An 11,114-nucleotide genomic window follows, 5' to 3' on the forward strand; every position below is an offset into this window, starting at 1 on the left:
AATTACAGCTTTTAGAACTATATTTTACCCAATCTTTTCCATCAAGTACATATATTACATATCCACTAAGAGTCTATCTTGTACTGGAAGCCTGAGGTGTACAGACTGAAAGGAATGGTGAGGGTACAGTCTCTTGTGCTGCTGACTACCTGGTGAGACACACAATCTTTCACACTTACAAACTGGGATCTAATAGTCAGGTAGTCATCGATCCAAAAGATAGTTGAAGCATCCACCTGAGTCTTCTGGAGTTTCTGAGAAAGCAAATGTAGTTGAATTGTGCACTGGAGAAATCAAAGGCTCCCATCATGTGGAACCAGCTCACAATTTTAGTCTGCAATGCAGACATCCTATCTACAATAAAGACTAGACTTAAAACTTTTGTTTTTGATAAAGCTTACAGTCACTCAAGTTATTGTAAGCTATCTCTGTACATATGCTGATAAAGGCTTAGATTTCTAAAGGACAAAATTACCACAAACTTACTCTGCTACATTCTCCTACTACCCTAATAGACCTTTTTTGCAAATTTAATAGGTTACTTTTAGGTTCTTTCTCTCTATCTGCTCCTTATAGAAGCTACATGTGCCATAGCATTTGGTTTACCTGTGAAACTGTACTGCAGGGACAAATTGTCTTAGCTACTGATGTGAAAGCCCTTATTGTTTTCTTCTTTAGATAATACATTTGATCCCACGTTTAATTGTTTAACCATGTCTCTCTCCTAAACATAGCTGTTGTTTGAGATTTAGTCCAACTATGCACTCTTTTATGTCCCAATTACTTGAAAATTATCTCAAAGGTTAGATACTACGTTTTTTTAAAGAAGCCTGGCTCTGTTCTGGGGACTCCTCTGGAGATCATTGGGTAAAGAACGATTCTTCATAAAATGAAGAACATTTTTGAGAACCCTGAGCATCCTCTTCATGAGACTGTCCTACAGCAACAGAGTGTCTACAGTCAGAGGCTTCTTCAGATGTGCTGTAAGACAGAGTGCTACAGGAGATCCTTCCTGCCCACAGCCATAAGCATCTACAATGGCTCTTTGAAGAAACCTTCATAATATGACCTACAACATTGAATTTCCCTTTAGGATTAATAAAGTATTTTTGACTTGAATTCAATTGAATTTTCCCCTCATAGAAGAAGAAACTAAAAGCACCTACTACTAATATTAAATGTTTACCTCGCTTCAAGATAGAAAATCCTCCTGAATTGGTGCTTCTCTCTTATATTGAGTGTATTTTCTGTCCTCTCAAAATCCTAGCCAGTCAATATATACATGTTGACACTGAACCTGGTTCTACTAAAAGTGCAAATGTCAATTGTATCTAAATACCAACTAAGAAGTGAAATCTTCAAGTCACTGACTCCATAAAATCTGCAGTTTTCTTAGAAAATCTGTTAACCAATTTGAATTATAAAATGTAATTAACTAAATTTGTACAGATCTCAAATTGCTCTGTCTTTCTTTTGACAAACAATATATCAAGAAAAATGCTTACTATTTATATTTCACAGTATTATACAACCAATATCCTAAAAAACAGATTTACATGTTTACCTATTAAATAGAAAAGTAAAATGTTAACATATAAATAAAGATAAAAGACCAAATTATCAAATTAAACAAACAATTTTATTTTAAATGACAAAATTAGACGCATCCATTTTATCTGTAAGTTTTTTTAGAAAGGGGGGGGGGGGTGAAGAGAGAAAAAATATGAAGTTATTATTTATGTAAAAAAACATAAAATTTAGAAAATAGTGACAAGTATTTCATACCCTGCCGATTTGGCTAGTTTTCCCACTCGGAAAGCATGTAGAACTGCTTAACTTTTATCAAAAATGTTCCTTAACCGTGAGTGACAGGCTCTAAAAACAAATCTAAAAAAAATAAATTGCATAATTTAGAAGAAATTAATTTTCATTTTATTGCATGACATAAGTATTTCCTCACTTAACAACCACTGACTTTCATAGGCCTGCTAATTCTTTTTTAACATGTCATCCTGTTCCCCTCTCATTACTTATACTAAATACACTTGTTTGAACTCCTTATCGGTATGTAAAAAGTCCACACACTCAATAAAACGCCAACCTCTCCACAATGGCCAAAACCAAACAGTTGTGTATGGATATTGGGGAGAAAATAATGGATCTGCACAATACAGGGATGGACTACACTACAGAAAATAGCCAGGGTGGCTTAACCACTATCCAGACCTGAACCCAATCAAAAATATATGGAGGAATCTCAAAGTCCATATTGCCCCGCGACAGCCCTGAAACCTGAAAGATGTGGAGATGTGTATGCAAGAGTGGTTTAAAATCCCTGCTCCAGTGTGTGTACAAATCTTTTCAAGAACTACAGTAAACATCTGATATCTGTAATTGTAAAGAAAGGTTTATGTAACAAATATTAACTTTGGTTTTTCTCATGTATCAATACCTTATGTCATGCAATAAAGTGCTAATTAATGACTTTAAAATTACACAATGTGATTTCTCAGAATTTGTGTTTTAAATTTAGCAGTCACAGTTCAAAACAACCTTAGATAAAAAGGAAAAACTTCCAAAATCACTACTATGAAATACTTGTTCTCTCCACTCTATATTATCATAAAATGCATTTCTACTGTAAAATAAAATATAAAGCACATATGAGTTATTACTGAAATCAACAAAAAACTGCCATTGTTATGACCCTGACATTATTGATGCAACAAAGAAAACAATAAATGTGTGGAAAATCATCAATAATTACTAAACTAATATAACATTAATATCGTACTTTAAACAACAAATAAAGAAGACAAGTACAATTACACAAACAATAATACCCAAAAGTAGTACAATTAAATGTAGATGTACTGATCTAAATATCAATAGTATCAATGACAAGATGAATATAGTTTACCATGATAGTATTGAAATGAAACTACCATGAAGTTAGCCATACTTTTACTACAATTTGTGGTTTGCATGACCTGCAAAGTACTTTGATTTTGACAATAATTACTTGAATGTAACTTGTTTATATGCCTGTCTAAACAGGGTACCCCAGGGTTCTTCAAGTGAAATTTAAGACCTTTTTAAGACCACCTAGAAGGAAATTTAATGCAAATTTCACAGCTATAGCAATAAAATTATGAATGATATAATAAAAAAATCTATGGATTTTAAGCCTGAGAAAATAATCGCCAGGTACTTGAACTTATTTTATTTAGACTTTCTATAATAGACTTTCTATATTAGACATTAACTTTGTGAGCTGTGCAATAACAAAATAAAAATAAAAATGCATGTTTCTCACATTAAGAGTCAACACCACTCACTATTGCCTTACAAGCAACCTTTTGGTTATACAAGAGATAAAATGCAGATTAGGTTCAAAAAGTACAGCAATCCACTTTACGCTAATTTCATCGTTCGAAGTAAATGAGTGGTGGTCCGAAATTGTTTTCAGGATCCAAATCACCTCTGCTCTGCCCGAAGAGTTGGCGAATGAGCTCGCAGGTTCACCGGCTGTACTACCGATGATTACTTGCAGTACCCACGTTGCTGGTTGTTTTTTCCCACCACTCACTGAGCCCGCGGGAGAAATTCGGCTGACGTGCTCTTCGTAAAACGGATATTCGTCATTGGGCGCGTTAATTCTTACATTGCTTGCACACACCAACAACACATTTTGCTTCAGTATTTTAGGACATTTTAACATTTATTGTCTCACTAAAGGACAAAATAAATTAAGACCTGTAAATCACATTTTATAATTTGTCTTCAAAATTTAATACTTTTAAGGCCTTAATTATTTAGTAAAAAATTCAAGACTTTTTAAATACTTTTAAGACCCTGCGGGTACCCTGCTAAAAAACAGCAAATATCAACACTACCGAAACACATACCATCATCATAAAATGCCGAGGAGCCTTCCAAAACATCCACCTGCGCCTTCATTTTGGCCAACTTCTCCATCAGTTTCATCTGCTTCCCCAATACACCGGACCATTGTTCTGCAACCCGCCTCAGACGCTAACTTTTGGCAAGCAATTCACAGAGCTTGCCAAAACTTTCTGAGACGCGACACATTAATGTCACCGCACATGTACTGTAAATTAAAAACAAACACAAGACATAATAAAAATATTGAATCAAAAACCTTCACTTAATATTTCACAAAAAAACAAAACAGTTTATAAAGTGCACATATAAATCCATTACCAACAAATGTTATTTCATATTACAAAAAATCTTTTGATTGACTATATTATGTTATAACATGGAAAAGAAAATAGCAACTTATTTGCTAATCACATATGAAATATATACTTCACAACCTCCTTATATTTGACAAAAAATGTTTCTTATGCCAAATAACTACAATAGTTTTTCAATATTATGCTGACACACAGATTTATTTCTAAATTCCATAATCCATAATCTTGTTTACTGACAACATCTATGTTGATAGAGTAAAATATTGTCGTTACAGCAAGTCTCCAAAATAATTGAGACTGGGGTGGATGTTCACCTTCAAGCAGGAAAACAACCCTGAACATAAAGCCGGGGATACAATGGAATGGTGTAAAACAAAAGATATTCATTTATTAGAATGCCCCAGTAAAAGTCCATACCTAAACCCAATCCACTATCAGTGGCAATATCTGAAAACTGCTGTTCACAAATGTTCTGCATCTAATCTGACTGAGCTTCACCTATTTGGCAAAGAACAATGAACAAAACTTTCAGACACTAGATGTGCTTAGCAGGTAAAGACATAGCTTAAAAGACTTGCTGCTGTAATTGCAGCAAAAAGTGGTTCCACAAGGTATCGACTGAGGGAGCTTGAATACATTTGCACACCGCACTTTTCAGTTTTTTATTTAAAAAAACAGAAAAACAACTATAACGTTATTACCAGTTTACAATCATTTCTATCCCTCTAAAGTGTTTTCAATTTTGTCGTTGGTTGTACAAAGTCTAATTTCTTTTTGGTGACACAAAGTTGTCTAATAAAAATGATATGGACTAATTCTATATCAAACTGAAACAGACAAGCCTTCACTCTGTGCCAGACAAAGATACATACAGCCTCTTTGTTATTGAAAACGAATAGATGATTTTTTTTTTATATTCTCCAGAACATGTCCTAAACAACAATAATTACAAACGTAAAATAAAAAAACTGTTTTGAAAACCAAACATGCAATATCTATCTACTAGAAAAAATTAATGGTACTTCAGCTTACTCATGAACTAGCCCCCAAAGCGCAAATTTTCATCTTCTGTACAACAATAAATGACCAATTCAAAAGAAACACAGAATAATAAGAGCTAAAGAAGCTGGACGCAAGCTAGCAGCGGGGCCTATTTATTTGCTAATATATAGGATATTTGAGAGTGCGCAAATTACGTGAATGGAGAAAGTGCTATGGCGAAAGAAAAATCATACTTTCTTGAAAAGGTGACTTTCTCGAGCTTGTGTTATAATACCGGACATTAAAACGCAAAAAATCGAAACCAGTTTTATGTAGCGTACATGACTATTAAACCCTAATCTGAAGAAGGATTTAAGAAAAAAAAGTGGCGGCATCTGATCTACTTTAAGAGAAGAAGAAAAATGCTAATTTCTTTACAGAATCCACCGGACGGTTAATGTAGATGAACATGTATAACATAAGGTCTTATAATATACATGGTATAACTAGTAAAACAATATAAGATATACTTACACAAGCCAGCTGAGCCGCCTGCCTCGCCGAATAGGCCTCCCCGTCGGCTAACTGGGAATTTGGAGGGTGAAAAATTCGCCATTATCTAAACAAAATATATTGTTGTAACAATGAAAGACACACAAATAAATTCGACATTAATAACCAATATCACCTAAAATATAGTGGTAATGAGCAAAATAAATGAACAATTAAAAACATTCAGCTGAACAGAATACCCATTTACAACACTCCAAGTTATATCCGCTGAAATGACCTCGACTTGAATGCATCAGTTTATAAACGGCCGCGCAAATTATGGGCGTGACTTTTTTTGAAAGTCGCATTAAATCAACAAATGATATTGAAGAAGCACAAATAGATGGTATGAATTGGTTACAATCCATACCCAATGAGATTGTGTTTTGTATTATGACGTAATAAACACCAAATTAAATATCATATATAATATTATAATAGAAAACAATTATCAATTAATATGCTTATACATTGATCTTAAAACGTATCTCAAACATGTCATATTTAGATATATCAGATTATTAAACTTAGTACTATTTAAGTTGCTGCAAAACTCTGCGGCACATACTTTAAATGTGAGATGTAGAACACAATATATTGCTACACCTGCAGTCAGGGGTGAAAGTGAACCGCTACAGTCCGGTACTGCGTACCACTAAAATATTCAGCGCCGGTATGCAGTACCAGGAAGAGGGAAGAACGGCTGTCTGTTATGAAGCCGTAATCCAGAATAGTTATACCTGCAAAAATTCAGCAGCACACAAAGAATATCAGATCCGCTAACAATAGCCAGTCTAAAACACGACTTAATATGTTTATAAATTAGCTTATTTCCACTCATTACAGATAGTTTCTGAACTGTTCTGCTATGCTGGAGCCTCAATGCTCTTGCTTTGCTTCTCTCCCCTCGGAGCTCGAGGTTTTTGTGAACGGCCAGCTTTTAAAACAAGCACCACTACGTTTAATGACTGTCTGCTCGCTGCTAAATAGCCCAGTTAAAAGCAAAGGGAGAATAACTATTTGTGTTTCATGAGTTTCTGCTGAATTACAACAACACAGTACATCGCAAAAACTCCGCTTAAGAAAAGAGATTTCACATACACCACAGGAGAGCGCATGCGCGCTTACCTCCACAACAGAGCAGTTACCAAGGAGATCGGTGCGTTCGATTTAATGGACTGGGAGATTTTACACAGGTGGTGCATAAACATAAAAAACGTCACTTGCATTATGACAGGAAGAAGAATAAATCACTTACCTTCTACAGAGTTTTAAATAAAAACCGCCAAAACAACCAAATTGTCAAATTATATTTAAAATAAAATCAAAACTTGACCACAATACAAAGCACAATAAGTTATTTGTTCAAAAGAAAAGATGGAAAATGAAGATGAGAAGTTATACATCAGAAAATGGTTTATAATCCTTTCATACATGGCAGTTCTTTAACAATTGAAATATATATATTCATTTTACATTGTCAAGTGATTCTACTTTCTGCCTTATGCAGACAGCCTACAGTAAAGTAAAATATTGATACATTTTAATTACTTTGAGTGAAAAATTGCAATAACGTTCCCAAATAAACCCCAAATCTCACCAAACTTGGCATGAAGGAGGACCTTTGGGTTCCCAACGATCCTATGGGGTCATATGCTGACATCATCAAAGCCACGCCCCTTGAGAACAGGAAGTCACTTTTTTCACTTGGCAAGGTCGCTCTCTGACCCTCTTCATCCAATCTACTTGAAACTGTGTCAGAAGACAGATGAGTAGTGGGTCTAACTTCGTGAAATTTGGTACACATCTGTAACTTGTAAGGACCTACAGTAAAGTCTCTTGGAGCGTTGGTTCAAACACACTTCAAGGGCTATATCTCCCTCATACATTGTCGGATCCACTTGAAATGTAGTCATGACTTAATGATAGACACGTTGACACAGTCAATTGATTATGTCGTTTTAGCCCTGCCCACAAACAAACAAGTGACTGCAGCTGCATCTGGAAGGTCCGATTTACTCCAAATTTTGAATGCTTTTTGCCAGACCAAAACTCTGCATGACACACAGTACCACCTACTGGCGATGTGTTGAAGTGAAGCGGTCTCATCGTGTGTGGCGTGTAGGAGGCGATGCCAGGCTCCCGCGGTCGCTGCACAGGCCGAGTTGCGTTTAATTATTATTTTTCTGGCGACACATGAATTGCCTTTTTCACGGCTTTAATATATTCAAAAACTCACCAAATTTGGCGGAGCCATCAGTCGTGTGTGAAATTTATGTATTTTAAGGGTTTCGCAAAAGTCAAATTAAAATGGCTCAACAGCGCCCCCCTGAAATTTTCAAAAAAGCCTCCGCCATTGGCTTACTTTATCGTAGAGTTATGAAATTTGGTACAATTCTAGAACTCCCCGAGAACTACCTAAAACTCTCTTGCACCCACGTCCTACAACAAACAGAAAGTCGGCCATCTTGGATTGAAGTTTCAATTTTGACCCCATTTTTGCCATTTATAGCCTAGGTATTTGATCAAACTCCTTCTAGAGATTTTGACCGATCGGCTTGAAATTTGGTCAGTTTGCTCTGAAGGGATGGGGAATCTAAAGTTATCAAAATTGTGAGTTTTTGAGCATGCTGAGGGGGCGGAGCCGGGCCTCAAAGTTGGACGACTTGCCAAAACAAATTTAATTGTTATAGCTCTTACAAGGAAAGTCGCATAGACACAAAACATTCTGGTATTGATCCACATCTGATCCTAAACAATATTCTATGGTCAAATCCTGACAAAATCTAAGCCCCACCCCCTGAGAACAGGAAGTGTCATGTTTTACTGTGAAAGGTCCAAATTCTACCCCCCTCACCTAATCAACACAAAACTGTCTCCAGTGACAGATAACAAGATGGTCTAAGTTGGTTTGGAACACAGAGACTTTACGCGGGAGGGTGTGGCCGTGGCGGTGTGGCGAGTACAGACGTCACGCCATGGCCTTACGTTTGCCACTGATTTCCACATTTCTCAGCCGATCACCACCAAACTCAATATGATTGATAGTGGTCCAGTCCCCTAAACATTTCCAGTGAAATAATTGGAGGGCATGGCCTAATTGCTCCACAGTGCCCTCTAGAAGCACTAAAATAATGAACCCCAAGGCATGCTTTGTCCGAGGTTTATGAAATTTGGTACACATATGTAACTTCTCAGGACCTACAAAAAAGTATCTTGGACCCATTGTGCAAACCGCAGTCGCTGCACAGGCTGAGTTGCGCTGAGGCGCGAGGGCCTTCAATGCTGTTTGCAGCTTTAATTTCAAATTATGATTTTAAATTATAATTCTTGATAAATATTGATTAATCAACAATCATAATCCTTACAAATGTCATCTACTGAGCGTCAAAATGTGCAACAACAAAATATTTGATTGAAAACGCTAGTAAAGGTGGTTAGCTAATGGCTTGATTTCACAAAAAGAAGCTGTGGCTTGTTCACTCATGAGGGCTGTGCCTCTGATGTGCTCCTTCTGCCTATGTGTCGATTTTATATTAATATTATAACTTGCAGAATTTTAATCAGTTGCACTGTATTTTAGATTGTTAGGCTCCCTTCAGATAGGGAATGTTGTGTACGCCATGGTTATAAAGCTCAATGAAAAAAAGGTGGACAGAGATCCAGACTGCTGCGAAGTTTGGTGGTGGAACAGTTTAAAAATGTACCTTGAAAATGATTGAAAAGTGGTTGAATTATACTGCGGGGAAAGTGTACAAACCCTTGTAATAGAAATGCAATTATTTTTTTACTTTACTCATTTTACCCATACTCGAACTCGTCATCTTCTGCTTCATCTAGGAATGGGTGGCGGGGGCAGCAGACTCAGTAGAGACACCCAAACAGTAGAGACACCCAAACTTTCCTCTCCCCAGACACCTCCTCCAGTTACTCCAGGGGGACCCCGAGGCGTTCCTAGGCCAGCCGAAAGACATAGTCCCTCCAGCGTGTCCTGGGCCGTCCCCTGGGCCTCCTCCAGTTGGGACGTGCCTGGAACACCTCCTGAGGGAGGCGTCCAGGAGGCACCCAGTATAGATGCCCGAGCCACCTCAACTGGCTCCTCTCGATGTGGATGAGCAGCGGCTCTACTCCGACCTCCTCCCGGATTGCCGAGCTCCTCACCCTATCTCTAAGGGAGTGCCTAGCCACCATACAGAGGAAGCTAATTTCGGCCACTTGTATACGGGATCTTGTTCTTTCGGTCATGACCCAAAGTTCATGGCCATAGGTGAGGGTAGGAACGTAGACTGACCGGTAAATCGAGAGCTTCGCTTTTCGGTTCAACTCTCTCTTCACCACAATGGACCGGCACAGTGCCCCCATTACTAGGGCAGCCACACCAATCCATCTGTCGATCTCCCGCGCCCTTCTTCCCTCACTCGTGAACAAGACCCCGAGATACTTGAACTCCTCCACTTGAGGCAGGAACTCCCCTCCAACCTGAAGAGGACAAGCCACCCTTTTCCGGTCGAGAACCATGGCCTCGGACTTGGAGGAGCTGATCCTCATCCCAGGTGCTTCACACTCGGCTGCAAACTGCCCCAGCACATGCTGTAGGTCTTGGCTAGAGGGGGCCAGCAGGACCACGTCATCTACAAAAAGAAGAGACGAAATGCTCTGGTCCCCAAACCAGAGCCCCTCCGGCCCTTGGCTGCACCTAGAAATCCTGCCCATAAAAGTTATGAACAGGACCGGTGACAAAGGGCAGCCCTGCCGGAGTCCAACATGCACCCTATCTCTAAGGCAGTCCCTGGTCACCCTACGGAGGAAGCTCATTTCAGCCGCTTGTATCCGGGATCTCGTTCTTTGGGTCATGACCCAAAGTTCATGGCCATAGTTGAGGGTAGGAACGTAGACCGACCGGTAAATCGAGAGCTTCGCTGTTTGGCTCAATTCTCTCTTCATCACAACGAATTGGCACAACAGTGTCCCCATTACTGTGGCAGCCGCACGATCCGTCTGTCGATCTCCTGCTCCAGGAACTGATCTTCATCCCAGCCACTTCACACTCGGCTGCGAACCACCCCAGTACATGCTGTAGGTCTTGGCTAGAGGGGGCCACCAGGATCACGTCATCTGCAAAAAGAAGAGACGAAATTCACTGGTTCCCAAACAAGACCCCCTGGGTGCGCCTAGAAATCCTGTCCATAAAAGTTATAAACAGGACCAGTGACAAATGGCAGCCCTGCCACCGGGAACAGGTCCGACTTAGTGCCGGCAATGCGGACCAAACTCCTGCTCTGCTTGTACAGAGACCGGAAGGCCCCTATTAAAGGGCCCCTGACTCCGTACTCATGGAGCAACCCCACAGGGCACCTGAAG

At 38.8% G+C, this 11,114-nt stretch overlaps 1 long non-coding RNA gene across 2 annotated transcripts; it reads right to left on the reverse strand.

The window, feature by feature from the left end:
* Positions 1-1,620: 1,620 nt before the first annotated feature.
* On the reverse strand, positions 1,621-7,142 carry LOC124883615. Of its 2 annotated transcripts, XR_007042249.1 has the most exons (3): positions 5,736-7,142; positions 3,909-4,111; positions 1,621-1,676 (listed from the first exon to the last, which is right to left on the reverse strand). It is a non-coding gene; the product is annotated as an uncharacterized LOC124883615 (long non-coding RNA). The 2 variants fall into 2 exon arrangements; XR_007042248.1 differs by having other exon boundaries at positions 1,621-4,111.
* Positions 7,143-11,114: the final 3,972 nt, after the last annotated feature.

Source organism: Girardinichthys multiradiatus, chromosome 18 (assembly GCF_021462225.1).
Source record: "Girardinichthys multiradiatus isolate DD_20200921_A chromosome 18, DD_fGirMul_XY1, whole genome shotgun sequence".
Taxonomy (NCBI): Eukaryota; Metazoa; Chordata; class Actinopteri; order Cyprinodontiformes; family Goodeidae; genus Girardinichthys; species Girardinichthys multiradiatus.